The sequence below is a fragment of the Geotrypetes seraphini genome, chromosome 1, assembly GCF_902459505.1.
Source record: "Geotrypetes seraphini chromosome 1, aGeoSer1.1, whole genome shotgun sequence".
In the NCBI taxonomy this organism is placed as follows: Eukaryota; Metazoa; Chordata; class Amphibia; order Gymnophiona; family Dermophiidae; genus Geotrypetes; species Geotrypetes seraphini.
The window spans coordinates 316,620,235-316,637,686 of record NC_047084.1 but is presented as its reverse complement, the minus strand read 5'-3'; the positions used below and the strand labels follow the sequence as shown (position 1 = coordinate 316,637,686).

At 43.6% G+C, this 17,452-nt stretch overlaps 1 protein-coding gene across 3 annotated transcripts in view; it reads left to right on the top strand.

The window, feature by feature from the left end:
- The window catches only part of GSTCD (glutathione S-transferase C-terminal domain containing), a 186,073-nt gene that overhangs the window by 123,049 nt on the left and 45,572 nt on the right, over positions 1 to 17,452 (top strand). The gene's annotated exons all lie outside the window — the stretch shown is intronic.

Below are 17,452 nucleotides of genomic sequence, written 5' to 3'. Positions count from 1 at the left end.
GGGCACAGATCGGATCCGATCCGATCCGTGTCCGTGGGGTTGATTCATGAATCGCCCTCATGATCAGAAGCAGCAGCAGCAGCAGCAGCATCAGGGAGCATTGGCAGTTCAGTGGTGGGTATGACATTCATCTGATGTCTTTAGCAGCATTCGGCTGATTTCATTTCCGGTGGAGCGCACTAGAAGTGAAAGGGAAGAAGCACGACTTCAACACAGGAAGAACTTTGTTGATAAACCTTCCCGCGTTAACCTCATTACATTTTTTTAACATTGTTCAACAATGCATTAATCAAGTTATTAATGTGTTAATTGTTCAGCCCTAATATATATATTTATTTATTAAAAAATTTATATACCGCATTCAACTATGCAGTTTTCATATGACATACATAGAATCTTGTTTCCCTCCAAATATCGCGTATAACATTTCCCGTATTAATCTCATTACATTTTTTTACATTGTTCAACAATGTATTAATTAAGTTATTAATGTGTTAATTTTTCAGCCCTAATATATATTATTATATATTAATTTTTTTAAACGGGTTTAGGATAAAGTACAGAGTAGTGGCATGGTGTTTAAGGATTCCTTGTCCTGTGGTATAAAAATAATTAGATCTATGCAAAGCATGAAAAAATATTTGAATAGCAGAGAGTCAGCCCAGAATTAAACACACCTATATTCCTTCTCATCTGATGTTAAAGAAATTCCTTTAGACAGATACAAAGATTCTACATAGATTCTAATAAAATAGAATTAATGTGTACAGCACTTAACTGTGTGGCTAAGCTCCCATTGGTATGGGGTGCTGTAGTTCAAGGGGTCAGGTATGCGCTTATTTGTTTTCTGTCCAGGCACGTTGCCTAAGTACAGTTTAAGATACTGTGGAGTCTGGACAAATTCCACTTTGCCAGGATCAGCCTAAAAACACATTGCCAGGTTATTATGGATACCTGAAGTGATAAATTAATTCAGCACTGGGCTGAATTCAAACCATATGAGGTAGCAGTGTATCATGGTACGTATCTGAATTGTATTAGGGCATAAGAAAATAACCTGCAGGTTGGGATTTCGATGTGTAGATCGGGATACTCACAATTCCCTTTTGTAAAAGGGTGCGGGCAGACTTTTATAAAATGTGGTGAAGGGATGCCTGGACATATGGAGGGGCATAATAAAAAAAACCGTGTAAGTCCCCTTTTGGCCTAAACGCTGAAAGTAGCAGCAGGGAAAATTTCCGTTCTCAAATAAACGTCCAAAGTGAGGGTTTTTTTGAGAATGGCTTATCTCTACGTTCAGCAGTTTAATCGCCCAGACCACCAGTACGTCTAAACTTAAAAACACATTATCAACCAAAAAATTGCTTGAGTTCCAAACGCCCTAAACAAGACCTTAGCTGAAAAGCTGGATTCTGTAACCGGCATCTGTCAAAAACACCAGTTACAGCATCCCCCCTTCCCCCCTCCCCCGCAATGATTGTGGCAGGAGGGAGCTCAAGCCCTCCTGCCCACGGCACAACCACCAAACAGCCCCCCCTAACCCCCGACATCATGTAGAGCTCTAATGTGTCAGTGCTGGATATCACAAAATGACATATCCAAGAGGAGTCAATAAGGAGCCAAATGCAATAACTCTTTTTTTTTTTTTTTTTATAATGGTGTTTGACATGGCAGACATAAGCACAGCTGTACCCTAGAGTTTAGGTGGAGGTCCCAAGTCCAAACCAGCACACAGCTGACACTTATAAGAGGGCTGTTCAAAAAGTATTTGAACTTTATTCTTAAAAAATACTCGTATTCAGATATAACAATCTTATACTAATCTCTTTCAAAGTAGTCCCATTGGGCTGCCACACACTTCTTCCTGACGCTCTGCCACTGTCGGAAGCAGTGCTGGAACACCTGTTTTGAGATTGCTCGCAACTGGTCCTTCGTATTTTGCATGATGCCTTCTCTTGACTGAAATCTGGTCCCTTTCAGGGGCATTTTCAGCTTGGGGAAAAGCCATGTCGGGAGAGTAGGGAAGAATCACAGGTGTGTTGTGCTTGGCCAGTAAACTCCATATCAAATGTGAAGAATGGGCAGATGTGTTATCGTGATGGAGCTACCAATTGCCCGCTGCCCACAGGTCCGGCCGTTTGCATCTCACAGCATTACGAAGGCAACACAGAACCTCTTGGTAGTACCCCTTGGTGATGGTTGTGCCGTGTGGTGCGTACTCATGATGAACCACGCCACTGGAATCAAGAAAGACGGTCAGCATGACTTTGACATTGCTGCGGACCTGCCTTGCTTTTTTTGGCCTCGGAGATGTTGAATGCTTCCATTGTGATGACATCAACTTGGTTTCTGGGTTGTACCCATAAACCCAGGACTCATCACCAGTGATCACTGTGCTGAAAAAGTTGGGATCACTGTTCACAGTCTCCAGCATGTCCTGTGCGATCTCCAAACGGAGTTGCTTCTGCTCGATCGTTAGCAGCTTTGGCACGAACTTCGCTGAAATTCTCCTGAAGCCCAAATCCTCAGTCAAAATGAAAAGAATGGATCCAACACTCATGCTCGCCTGCATTACCGGGGTCCTCACTTGGTCAATGACTCTCTCATTTCTGGATGTTGAGGGCCTACCAGAACATGTTTCACTGTCCACTAATGTGTGGCCATCTCTGAAGCGGTTGTACCACTCCTTTATCTGTGTGGTGCCCATTGCTTTGTCCCCGAAGGCCTGTTTAATCTTGCGGATCATTTCCACTTGGGAATCGCCAAGCTTTACACAAAATTTAATGCAGTAGCGTTGTTCAAATTTTTCTGTCATTTTGTCAAAAAAGAAAATCTGGCGGTACTCACTTACACTTCCTCACTCATCGGCGGTCTGCTGGTGACTGACAGCTACTGTAGACAGGAAAAAATTCAAGCATGTGCATTAGGATTGCCTACATATGTGTACCAAACCACGCCTCCCCCAGCTTTATTTGTTTACGCAAGAAAAATTAAGGTCTGATACTTTTTGAACAGCCCTTGTAACTGTTTTCTGATGAAGAAATTTTTAGAAATACTGTACATTCCCCATTCTAAAATGGCAAACTACATGTTTTGTTTTGGGGGAGGGGTTGGGGGAGGGGCTACCCAAACCACACTGAGAATACATACCCTTTCGATCTGTGCGTTCTGTGGCTTCTACACCTGTAAATAGCACTGTAAAATTGGTACTTATGCATATAGCACATTTACACTGTGAACATCAATATTTATATGGGATGAAGCCATGCAAAGCTTCTAAAAGGATCTCCTTTGTCAGGTAATAATAATAATAGCAATTTATATACCGCAAGACCGTGAAGTTCTATGCGGTTTACAATGATTAGAAATATAGATTGAATGGAATAAATAAAGTACAGACTTAGTGATTGAGATGACTAAGATTGTATAGGTTGGTTTCCTAAAATCAGCTGTCTCTACCTTTCTTGGCATTTCAGCTGTGATATCTTGTTTTTTGCAGACAGGATCAATCCTACAGGATTCAGGACTTGTTGTCTTATTTGGGGCACATCTCTCCTCTCCCCCTTTTCACCTGTCTACCTTTCTCTTTGGGACCCCTACCTATATAACTCATTCCTCTCTTTCTTTCGCTCTCTTCTTTGCTCACCCATACCCAGACATGATCAATCCTCTCCCTTCTTCCTTCCACTGGCAGGAAAGCAGTACTTCTAATCTGTATCTGCTTTCTTCTCTATTGGTTCAATGCCAAGGACTGGTTACAAGGTACCAAAGTGTTCTATGATATTATGGGACCCTGTATGGCTCATAGATTATATTGAAGCTGTCAGAAGGAGGAGTAAGAAAGGCACAGTCAAGTGATGATGGATAGAGGGAGGGAATAGAGGATTGCACTCAGCTGGGTAAACCTGTTTGCCCAAAGATCTGTTTGATGTTAGGTCTTGGTATGTCACAGTGGCATAGCTACAGGTGGACCTGAGTGGGCATATGCCCACCCATTTTTGTTTTAGGCTTACCCAGTGGCGACACTAACTGCGCTGTTCCCTCTCTCCTCCATGTTGTCCTACTGCCTCTCAAGCCTGCGCTGTTCCCTCTCTGCTCCATCTGCCCTACTGTCTCTCAAGCCTGTCCCTCCCTGGTATACCTTACATGTGTTCACAGCGCCTGTAGTGACTCATTTTTGCTGCCGGCGCCAATCCCAAAGGCTTCCCTCTGCTCTGTCCCACTCTTGCTAACGTCACGTCCTGTTTCCTGTCTGGAGGAGCAGAGGGAAGACTTTGGTGCCAAGGCTGATGCCGAGACTCCTCATGCTTGCACAATAGTGAATTTCTTTGGCTGGTGGGGCTTAGCATCCCTGTCAGCAAGGGTATTTTTAAATTGCTGGGGAGAGGGAGAGAAGGAATGCATTGCTCCCTGGCCATCCCAGAATTGGAGGGCTGGCTGAGCTCCTGGAAGAGAGAAAGAGAGGGGAAGAGAGACTTTATCCCAAGAAGAAAGATAATGGACATAGGGAAAGAGAAAGGGAGAGATGTTGGATCTGAGGGAGGAATGGAGGGAGATTATTGTTCATTTAGGGAAGGGTTACCATCAAAGTGATTTACTTATTATATACAGGTACCTATTTTGTACCTAGGTCAGTGGAGGGTTAAGTGACCTGCCTAGAGACACACCATGATTAATAGCATATTTAATTATGCAATCAATCACAATTAAAATTTGTGATTGAAATATAGCCCTAGAGATTATATTAATTAAATATTACACTCTCCAGAGAAAGACACTCAGATGCAGAGAAATAAAACAAGGCTTTCATTTGCCTCATAAGGTGATACTCCTATCTACTTACTTTGCTGATTAGAATTATCCTTCCATTATTGCAGTTAAAGTGGAATATGAACCCCAAGATGCATTTTGCTTTAGCAGACATTATCAAACCATTGGTTGACAGCGTTATATGTCAACTGCCATGTGACTGGTGCCAGCTATAGACCGACCCACATTTAAAGTGTCATGTTCCATTATCTTAGTGCAGAAGTTTAGCAAACACACCTGGCAGATATTGAACTGAAAGTTGCAAGGTGGCTGACACAGATCACATGAACATTTCATTTCACACAGCAGCTTTTTATCACCAAAAGAATGCGCTTAAACACACTCTGCCAAAGCCGATCTACACCGAGATGTCAAAACATTTTATTTGTGAATCAAATTCAGTCAACCTCATTGTCCAACTTAAGGAATGCTTCACCTTGCATGAGTCACTGGTAGGAGTTTCAGGTTATGGATCACATTAAATTCAGTGTAGTGTGTTTCGGAGCAAAACTGCAGTCCCATGCCAACAACCCCTCTCGCACGCATTCCCTGCTTCTGGCTTGGGGAAGACTCCTGGGACAAGGCCAACAGCACTGAAAAAAAAAAAAAAAGGCAGCTTGGTTTGTTTTTATGAAAATGATAGGGTAGTTTGAAGTAAATAAAAATCTGATGTTTGGCTAAAGAATGGAACAGCTAGATAGCCAATTCTCATTTTCCATTTCTAAAGCATCAGGCCTTTTGTTTTCTGGGAGTAGCGTTTCCAATACCATGACAAGAGAATGAACCTCATTCATAAGTCAAGGTATGCTTCAAATTCTGCTGCACAACTTCTGCTAATCTAGTTACACTCATATAATCCCTCTTTATCGAGTTACTTCATTGCTCCCTTACTGTTTTCACATATAGTTCAAACTTCTCTTACAGATGTGCCAGTGTATTTTTTTCTGCAGCTCTTAAGTTTCTTTCCTATCTTACCTCCCCTTACCTCCCTCCTCAGGAACTCTGTGGCAGTAGCAAAAAAAAAGGCAAAGAGAATGTTTGGAAAAATTTGGAAAGGAATAGAAAATAAAGGATAGTATAATGCCTCTGTATTATTCCATGGTATGACCCTCTCAACTTAAATATTGTGTGCAATTCTGGTTGTTGAGCCTCAAAAAAGATATAGCAGAATTTTTTATATTTAATTTTCTTAAATAGGTACAAAGAAGGTCAATCAAAGTTATTAATGAGATGGAAAGGCTAATGGAAAAGCTAAAGAGAAGTAAGGGTCAGAGCTGTAGAGATAGAGTCAGAAGCAATTTTAGGCGGAGTTAGTATCAGAGTCAGACTCCAGCTTCAAAACAAAAACATACAGCATTATAATATACTAGTCTTTAAGCCCGTTACATTAACGGGTGCTAGAATAGATGTGTGTGTCTGTCTTTCTTTCTTTCTCTCTCTCCCCTCGGCCGCTGTCTGTCTGTCTATGTTTATTTGTTTTTCTCTCCTTGGACACTGGCTGTCTCTCCTTGGACGCTGCCTGAATGTCTTCCTTTCTGTCTGTCTCAATGGCCCCCTGTGTGTCATTCTTTGTGTCTGTGTCCTTGTGTCATTCCCCCCCCCCCCCCCCCCCCCCAGAGCTAAGCTGTCTGCTTCCAGCATACCCCTTCCCCCAAAGCAGCCCCCTTTCCCTCTCCCTGACCCCCTTGTGTCTTCCCCCTCCCCCCCCGAGCAAAGCTGTCTACTCCCCAGCACACCTCTCCAACAAAAGCATCCCCCTGTACCTGCAGCACTGGCACGACACCCTTCAGCCAATCATGAGTGCTCAGAGCGCGACAGGGAGCGGGGCCTGCAGCTTCTTTGGCGTCGGTGAGGAAGGAGAGGTTGGCCCAACTCTCCGCTATCTGCACTCAGCACAACCCTCCCACCAGAACAGCCCCCTTTCCTGCCTGCTCCATGGCCCTTCTTTTTCCTCTTCCCCCTCCCGTTCTTCCCCTCCCTCCAGTGACCGCTGCCATTCCTATTTAAAACGGCCTGCTGAGGTTCGCAGCCGGCTGTAGCGAACCTCGCAGGCCGCTGTTCACCTCAGTAGCATGTTCCCTCTGACGCGATCGCATCAGAGGGAACGTGCTACCACGTGGAGAGCGGCCTGCGAGGTTCGCTACAGCCGGCCGCGAACCTCAGCAGGCCGTTTTAAATAGGAATGGCAGCGGTGACTGGAGGGAGGGGAAGAACAGGAGCGGTAGCGGTTGTTGCGGGAGGGGGTGAGACGGCGACGTGCAGGCCGCTGTGAACAGGAGCGGCAGCGGCGGCAGGACCATGAGCCCTCCTCCAGCCATCCGCTGCCAGAGCCGCTCCTGTCGCCCGATGCAGCTAACTGGCGCATACGCCTCAAGCCGCGGCCAAGGCTGGGGACTCGCGCATGCGCACTCCTGCGGCCACAGACCTACACCGCACAGAACACGCAAATAGGAGTGCGTATGCGTGGCTAGCTCTTTATTATATAGGATGGTAAATTTATAATTTTATTTTTATCTAATTTTTTGTTCTGGTTCTTTGCTCAAATATCAAATAAATATTTGTGATCTTTTAGTCCTGATTTTGTACGTAAAGAAATACCCTACATCTAAGTCTAATTTGGATGTATGGCGCTAGACTTCCAAAGTCAGCAATAACTAAAATGTCTTATTTTCGAAAGGCAAACCAACATACTATTGGGGGTAAGTTCAGGATATAAATGTCTATTGTATTGTATTATATTATCAATAATAATAAAACCCAAAGTGCGCTTGCACACTTCTACCTCCGTGATCCCTGCCTCCGTGATCCGTAGCTCCGTGGCAGTGTTCGACGTGTTCAGCGGTTTGTGTGTGGCAGACCCTTTTCCTTTAGTTTTGGCGGGTGGCGGCGGAGCAGGGGGGGTGTTTGAAGTGGCGGTAGGTAGCAGCAGTGGGGGCCAGTACGGGGGGGGCAGGCTTCAGCGCTGGAGGGAGGCAGGCAGGCTGGCTTTAGCGCGGTAGATAGGGAGGAAGTTAGGCTGGCTAGCTTCAGGGGAAGGGGGTGGGACAAAGGCTGGAAGGCAGTGAGGGGAGACATAGGAGGCACTGGGGCACTAAGGACATAGGAAAGAGGTACTGGGGGCACTAAAGACATATGAAGGAAGGAGGGAGGGAATAGAAAGGGATAATTGTTGGGCCTGAGTGTAGAAAGCGGCCGAGAGAGAGAGAGACAGAAAGAAAGAAAGACAGACAGTGGAAAAGGAGAGAGAGAGAGAGAAAGAAAGATAGATAGACACATCTACTCTAGCACCCGTTAATGTAAGGGGCTTAAACACTCCTACTGTATAATAGGAGTCTTGGTAATTGTATTATTTGTATGAATTACAATGTGGGATGGAGGGGGAGCAGTGATTTTCAAAGTCATATATCTGACACACACACACCTTTCAGAAACATCCTTCAACTGGTTATGATATGAGCTCAAACAGATAAGATACTTGACAGATAAGATACTTGGGATGTGTGTCAAAGAGAGGACATGGTCAGAATCATGAATTCATCTGTTCCATATTCTACAGCTTGTGTCAACCTGTTTGCATTGCAGTTCAGAGGTGACCAGAAAATAACCTAAAAAAAAAAGACACAAACCTCTTCTCATAATATCTAACCTTAAATCTGATACTTCATTAGGGTGCAAGTGATGATAATATGCATTTCTAAGTTATGCCTAGACCTGCAGGCCTGACTGACTTTCTGAAACTGTTTTGTTTGTTTTTGTTTTGTTTAAAGGCAGCTTTTGGGATAGAGTTTACCTCGTATGAATTATAGCAGCATGGACCTATCTCTATGGTAGCTTTGGAAAGGCAATTCAGTGTTACTTATTTGCTTAATTAGTAAATTCATTGCCACTAGTCTGTTTGCCCTTATTGTACATAAGACAGCTTTGGCTTACAGACCTGGCATTTGGATATGACATATCCAGCAGCAAACCAATTCCTAGATCATTGTCTCTGTGGAGCCACATTTTGAAAGTTCAGCTCATCCCTCTTGTTCTGATGCACACTGAATTCAGACACTCAGGAAACTACAGTACCACTACCAATGTAGCCTCCCACTAAGTCACTTCATAAAAAGGTAGCAAATATATCTAATAACTATTCAAACACACAATTTATTTTTTATGTAAAGTGATCATCATCACAGATGTCCAAAACTTTCACCCTTGATAATTTTCCAGTAGTATAATCATAAGTCCTACTACAAAAAGTATGCTTTACTATTAATTATTTCTATAGTGCTATCAGACACACGCAGCGCTGTACAGAGTCACAAAGAAGACAGTCCCTGCTTGAAAGAGCTTACAATCTAAACCAGGGGTAGGCAATTCCGGTCCACGAGAGCCGGAGCCAGGTTAGAGAGTTGCGCGGGGACAGAAATCCCACCCGTCCCCACCCGTCCCCGCCAAAATCCCACCCATCCCCACCCGTCCCCGTGAGGAATCCCTCCGTCCCCACCCGTCCCCGTGAGGAATCCCTCCGTCCCCACCCGTCCCCGCGAGGAATCCCCTCCGTCCCCACCCGTCCCCGCGAGGAATCCCCTCCGTCCCCACCCGTCCCCGCGAGGAATCCCCTCCGTCACCATCCTTCCCTATAAACTTCAGAAATAGTTATTTTATTTAATTATGCTACTGAATTAAAGGCTCTGGTAGAGACCCATTTACAAATAAGCAAAGAGACTATTAATTTGGAAATATTAATTGGGAAGAATACATACTTTGTAAATGGGTTTCTACCAGAACCTCTAATGTAAATATAAAATATAAATACTCAGCTGATGAGAACCCACAAACTGTCAGCTGAGGACTTCCTTTGCAGTTGGCCTGGGGTCCCTTTTGCCAAGCTTGGCAGGCAGCAGTAGCGTCCCTGAGTCACAGATGCTGGCACCTCAGTGGCTCATGGATGCTGCCAGCGACTGCTGCGCTTGGTGGAGGGGAGTTCTGACCATCTCTAGAGGAGGTCCTCTGCTGGCGGTGCTTGGGGATCCCCACCAGTCACAGCAAGGGCCAACAAGTACTTCAACACTGTAGAAATAAAACCAGAAATGCATTTCCTTTTCTTTTGAACACAAAACAAAGATATCTGCCATATACATTTCCCAAGGCAGATGACTCTATGCAATGTCACCTCGGTAACAAAATACAAAAATAGACAAATACACCCCCTCCCTTTTTACTAAACCACAATAGTAGGTTTTAGCACAGGGAGTTACGCTGAATGCCTCGCGCTGCTCTCAATGCTCATAGGCTCCCTGCGCTAAAAAACAATATTGCGGTTTAGTAAAAGGGAGCCATAGTGCAAAATATAGACAGCAGATATAAATTCTCAAAACAGACACATTTTGATCACTAAATTGAAAATAAAATCATTTTTCCTACCTTTGCTGTTTGGTGATTTCATGAGTCTCTGGTTGCACTTTCTTCTTCTGACTGTGCATCCAATCTTTCTTCCTTTCTTTCAGCCTCCTGTATGTTTCCTCTCCTCCAGACCTCATTCTCTCCCCCAACTTTTTCTTTCTGTCTCCCTGTTCCCCCTTCTTTCTGTCTCTCTGTCTGCCCCCTTTCTTTCTTTCTCCGTGCCCTCCCCCAAGCCACTCGGTTTGCTGCCACCGCCATCGGGGAATAGTCCCCAAGCCACCGCTGTCCCAAGCTTTCCCTGCAGAAGCGTCGCGCTGACCAGCATTCCGCTCCCTGACGTCAATTCTGACGTAGGAGAGGAAGTTCCGGGCCAACAAGGCATTTCTCCTCATTCCATCCAGCCTGAGCCCCATCTCTCCTTGATCCAGCATTTCCCTTCTGTGTCTGTCAGAATTACCATTCCACCTATTTTCCAGCATCACCCTTCTTTGTGTCCATCTCACCTATATCCCTATCTCACCACTTTTTCAGAATCTTCATTTGTCTCTGTCCTTGTCTTTACCCCATATTCACCATTTGCCCTTTCAATGTCTTTATCTCCCCCCCCCACACACACACTTTTTCAGCATTACTTCTATGTCTCTATTTCACCTCCTCTTCATGTCCCCTCTGTATCTCTATCCTTATTCAGAAGGTCCTGCTTACCCTTTCTCTTCTTTGTGTCACTATCTCCATTTTCAGCTTTCCCCCTTTTTCCTTTGTTAATGCACCCTGTAGCCAGAATCTTTCCACCCTCTCTCCACTCCGGCCCAGCCCAGTATGAAATATTTCCTTTTGTTTCTCTCCCCTCTCTCTTCTCCTCCCTCACCCACGAGTCCTGCATCTGGCCCTCTCCCTTCTACCTGCACCTGGCAACACCCCCCTGCTCCGCGGCTCTCTTAAGCAACTCGTCAGCAGCGGTGATCAAGACAAGCTGCCGACATCGAGGCCTTCCCTCTACGAGTCCCACCTTTGTGGAAAAAGGAAGTTGAAACAAGCGGGACTCGCAGAGGGTAGGCCCCGACGCCAGAAGCTTGTGTCGATCGTTGCTGCTAAGTTGCCGAAGAGAGCCGCAGGTAGAAGGGAGAGGGAGATAGGAAGGCTGTAGAAGCTCCGGAGCATGACACCGAACCCGGCCAGGATGATTTCTTTTTCAGGCTGCTGCTGCCGCTGCCATCCCCCACCCGAAATGACAAAAAACAGCCTAATGCCCGCGTCGGGAAATAGCCATGCTGAGCAGTGAGCTCAGCACGTACACAGATGAAAGCCTTGCTTGCTGATTGGTCCGGCGGCACGGTGGGGCGGGGCCGCCGGACCAATCAGCAAGCAAGGCTTTCATCTGTGTACGTGCTGAGCTCACTGCTCAACATGGCTATTTCCCGACGCGACGCCAGACTTGCATCGCCAGAATTTAGGTAGGTTGTTTTCATCCCCGTGGGAGTCCCGTGGGCAAGGGGGCGTCCCCGTGGGAGTCCCGTGGGTCAGGGGGGCATCCCCGTGGGAGTCCCGTGGGCCAGGGGGCGTCCCCGTGGGAGTCCCGTGGGCCAGGGGGGGAACCCGCGGGATCCCCGCGGGACCCGCGGGATCCCCGCGATCCCCGTTCCCGTGCAGACCTCTAAGCCAGGTCAGGTTTTCAGGATATCCACAATGAATATGTATGAGATGGATTTGCATGCACTGCCTCCTTGAGATGCAAATCTATCTCATGCATATTTATTGTGGATATCCTGAAAACCTGACCTGGCTCTGGTTCTCGAGGACTGGAATTGCATACCCCTGATCTAAACAGACAAACAGAATGTCATGGACACAGTTAGGGGGCATGGTTAATCTGAGGGAACACCAGCCAGTTAGGTTTTAGTATACTCACAAGGAATTTACATGGAGAGGAATACGGTACTTGCTTGAAAAATCATGAGCAACTAATACTGAGGCAGTTTCAAGCCTCCAGTTCTGCATCAGGGTATGATGCTCTCCACAGAAATCTGGAACAAAAAAAATGTGTGTAAATCAATCGTATAAATCCAGAACAAATATTCCACTGCTCTAAATGAACTACTCCTACTCAGCAGCGCACTATAGTAAATATAGCCTATAGTAGTTTTTCTGATGTGCATAGCAATATATAAAAGAAAGGGAGACTTCTGACGTCTTGCCACCAAAGCAAACTAACCAGATCATATTCATGCTTTTCCCTCTCCATGGCACACAACACAAACATATTTACAGTTCTGTTTTAAAATGTATACATAGAACTATTTAAATGCACATGTGCAGTATTTGCTGGTTTGTGAATAAACAAATTTAAATCGAAAACACAATCTGTAATTATGAAATTTTTAAAAATACTGCGGCTCATTCTAATGCACATGAACCAACTTCTTCATTTGTCTTCTGTGAAGCTGTGATGGAATATTCTAGTACAGAATAAATGTTAGCTATAACCCAAAGGCAGCTGCATACATTCTGTCCTGAAGATAGAAATTGTCATGGCCATTATTTTAGAAACATCCATGTGTAAACTGCAACGTTTAACAAATGTATATTACATACATATAGAAATACTGGTTTCAGAAAGTTGCTACTTATGTGGAGATCCACATTGCACAGAGATTTAAGGGGGTGCATGGTGTAAGTATGGCTGGGATAGGACTAAAATCTCCCAATGTATTTCCCATTTTACAAAGAGAATGCATGTATACGAGGAGCAATTTTCATGTTGGGTTTCATAAAAGATCAAAGGCACACATAGGTTTTAAAACAGTTTTAATTTCCGCCAGAGCTTTACACAAGGGAATAAGGAAATTGTTTTCCTTTGATTCTTATAGTTTATGTACAACTCTACAATGAAACCAAATTAAAATTTGTATCCTAACTATTTAATTTGTGGTGCTTATGCATGTAAATTTGTAAAATGCGGCAGCTACAAGTAGATGCTACAGAATCATCATTTCCACATATAAGTGCCAAGACCTCCATGTGAAAGCTGATAGAATTGGGCCATTCATTTTTTTCAATGTGTATATTTGTAAAATGGCTGCTCCCACACGGGGCAGGATTAATTCATCGAGGGCCCCTAGGCATACAAGTCCACTGGGCTCCCTTCTCTCTCCCGCTCCGAGCCTTCACCCCAGGCCCAATTCCCTCACCTTTGCAAGGGTCAGCACTCACTCACCTTTTCCTTTCTGATTTTTTTTTTTTTTTCCAAACGGTGACAGGCCCCGGTATCGATGGCAAGTAAGTTTGCAACAGCTGCTCAGCCAAAGCTTCCCTCTGTTGCGAACCGCCCAGGCGGAAACAGGAAGCTGCATCAGAGGGGAAGCTTTGGGCTGAGCACCACTTGCAGTTGCCGATCTTGCTGTCTATGCTGGGGGGAGGGCCCGATCTTGTTGTCGATGCCGCCTGCGTTGCCAATTTTACTTCCGCTTTGCTGATTTTACTTGCCATCAATGGGGGGCGTCCGCCCATCGCTGTTTGAAAAAAATAAAATTGGAAAGGTGACGGTGAGTGGTCTGTTTGCCCTCCTTCAGCGGGCCCCCCTGACAATTTTGGGCCCTAGGCACGTGCCTACTGGACCTACCCTTTAATCCAGTCCTGCTCCCACTGCACACACTGGCAAATGCAAGTGCGCGTCTGCAAGTATTTTAGAAAAGACTTTCTATCAGCAGAGCCTTGTCTAAATAGAATCTCCCAAGCTCAACAGCCCATTTCCTATGAATATCTTGCAGCCCTTTTCAGGGGTGTAGAGTAGTTCCTTCCCCTCCCCAGAGTGTTCAAAGCATTGAAATCTGATGAGGGGGAATGGATGTGGATAAGGTGGGAGCAGGTGTGGGTAACAGGTTCAGGGAAAGATAAACACAGCAGATGAAAATGGAGATTTGGGGTACAAATGGTTCAGAATGGGGCACACAGCAAGCAAACCACAATCCACCTCTCTACTATCCTACATTCTAGGTAAAATGGGACTCTGTGGCCCTCATTTTAGAAACACATATACATGCATGCACATGTAAAATCCATTTTAGAAAGGCTAACACATACTTGCCTTTGTCCTATCCACGTTTAAGAAAAAAGGGGATGGGATTAGGCAGTTTGTGATCAGGGTGGGAACAGTATTTAACATGCCTCTTCCACATTTCGGAATAGGAATAAATGTGTCGGCCCCAACACCTCACATCAGGATTTACACCTGTTTTGACCCTCAAGTTATAGCAAGGTGCTAGTTTGGGCAGGAGGCAATGCTACAATTGAGACCGTTATGAGGAGAAGGATGTTACCAGTGGTGTGCCTCAAAGCCGGTTCTTTTTAACATTTTTATAAGCAATAGTACTGAAGAGCTGTCAGGTAAGATTTGTCTCTCTGCAGATGATACCAAAATCTGCAATAGAGTAGACGCCCCTGATGGTGTGAATAACCTGATGAAGGACCTAGCAAAGCTTGAAGAATGGTCTGAAATTTGGCAGCTAAGATTTAATGCTAATAAATGCAGGGTCATGCATTTGGACTGCAAAAACCCAGTGGAACAGTACATTTTAGGGGTGAAGAACTTTTATGCACGAAAGAAGAGCAGGAGTTGGGTGATTTTAAGGTGGCCAATCAGGTTGAAAAGGGAACGGCGATGATCCTAAGAATGCATAGAGAGCGGTATAGCCAATGGGAAAGAGGAGGTATTGATGTCCCTGTATAAGACACTAATGAGACCTCAGTTAGAATATTGTGTAAAGTTCTAGAAACCACACCTTCAAAAAGATATAAACAGAGGAGGCTATTAAAATGGTTGGTGGTCTTTACCATAAGTCATATGGGGATAGACTTAAAGATCTCAATATGTATACTTAGAGGAAAGGCGGGAGAGATTTGATAGAGATGTTTAAATACCTAAGTGGTATAAATGCGCACGAGGTGAGTCTCATTTGAAAGGAAACTCTGGAATGAAAGGGCATAGGATGAAGTTAAGAGCTGATAGCCTCAGGAGTAATCTAAGGAAATACTTTTTTTTACTGAAAAGGTGGTAGATGTATGGAATAGTCTCACAGTAGATAGAGGTAGTGGAGACAAAGTTTGTGTCTGAATTCAAGAAAGCGTGGGACAGACACGTAGGATCTCTTAGAGAGAGGAGGAGATAGTTGATGCTGTGGGTGGGCAGACTGGATGGGCCATTATGCCTTTATCTGCCATGTTTCTGTGTGAGAGCCATAGTGAAATAGGTGCTGACTTTAAGTCACTACTATACATTTTTCTAGCTAGCAGCTTCCCTATATATTAAAGGTTTATTATTTATTTCAAATTTGTTTAAAGTGCCTTATGGAGGATCTTTTAGAAAGGCAGTAACCTTCTGAAGTTAATTGAAGTTCATAATCCATTTTTTTTTGTTTCTTAATTATTGCCTTCCAACAATTATATATATTAGCTGTTAACTTATAGGGACAGCTATTTTCCAAGGCCTCCTTTCTTCTCTGTGGTTATATCTCATGTTCTATCCACTCAGCTTTATGAAAATCTCATGTACTGCAGTGTTTGAGCTCCTACTTGCTGCACTCCTAATACTATCCCCCCCCCCAAAAAAAAAAAAAAAAAAAAATCATCCATATGTAGTTTACTTGGAAAATTCTCAATGTAAACTAAACTTCCTTAGGCAGATAAAATAAATTCCAAACACCTGACCTGATCTGGATAGGATTGGTAATGATTCTGAATTTTCAACCCAAGTGCACAACTTCTGTGACAGCTATAAATGAAAAAGTAGAACCTGTCACAGGCAGATGTGGCAACGTGTCAGCTTAGGACTTGCAAAAGAGAAATATTTTTACATTTCTGTCTGCTGCATAGAGCAGGGAAAGGTCACATTCCTACAGAAGGTATTCAGTAAATGATGAAAAATGTCAAGCGCTTAAAACATAGATATTGTTTACATGTAGATTTAAGTAGGCTGACTAATAGGAGGGATAAGATTATACAGATGTACTTTATTTAGTCTGAGTCATTCTCATTTTAAAGCATACCAGCAGAAAATGGTCTTGGCAAGCCAAAATAAAAACACAATTTTTAAGACATGTATCTTTTTTTTTTTTTTTTGCTTGAATGCTTATTTCAATCTCATAAGTGCCTTCTACTTTCCTATATCACTTTTCTTTTGCAAATCATCTTTATTGTGAGACGGATATACAATAACTGCTGTATAACAAACAGGCAATAGTAAACATCGCATTGAAGGACACAGAAATATTGCACAGCACTGCATTACCAGCCCCCTAAACCCCACAAGAAGGCTCCCCCACCTCTCCACCCACTCCTAACACAATGTATAACATTAGTTGAAAAGTATAGAGTATGCAGATAGAAATGTGATTTAGTTATCTACCTGTTCAGTGCTAAGCTACACGCTGACAATGTATAATAAGCCTGTTCCAAAATGGAGGGAAGTTCATGTTAGGTTCCGAACTTTGCACAAGAAGCAAGTTGTGATTTGTGGGACAATATTGTATGTTAAAGATCCCCTAGATAAATATAGAAAGAGATTGTTTTTAATTATGACAGGAACAGCTATACAATTAATTATGAGAAACTGGAAAAATTGGGACCATTTAAATTTCACATTCTGGTGGGCAAATTTATGTCTAATTTATAAATATGAGAAAGTGAATGCTGATTTGTCGGGAAACATAAAAATTTTTAAATTAATATGGGGCCCATTGATGTCATTTGTAGATCTATTATAGTTTTGAATTTGTTGTTATATCAATTGCACATGCAGAGGGGGTGGGTGGGAAGGATTGGGTTGGGGTTTGCACAATTAAATATTTGCATATTTGGAAGCGTATGAATTTACTTTATCAATAACTTTATATATAATAATTTTTACAGGGGAAATATGTTGATCTCACTATATATTGTAAAGACTTTAGGTGATGTATAAAGTGTAAAATGTATTCTTTTCCTTGTATTCGCTTAATGAAAGTATTAAAAATGAATAAAGATTAAAAAAAACAAAAACAAACTAGACCCCTCCATCTCCAACCTCTTGACAGCAACAAGTGACTTCAAATCATTTTGAAAAGAAATCAAAACCCTGCTTTTCAAAAAATTTATCCAGATATCTTAACTCCTACCTTATCCTTCCCCCTCCCCTGTAAACTTCCCCCTCAATTCTCTTCTCCTCCTGTAATTTCCCCCCTAAGACTCAACCATGTAACCAGTCCGCTATACTGTAATT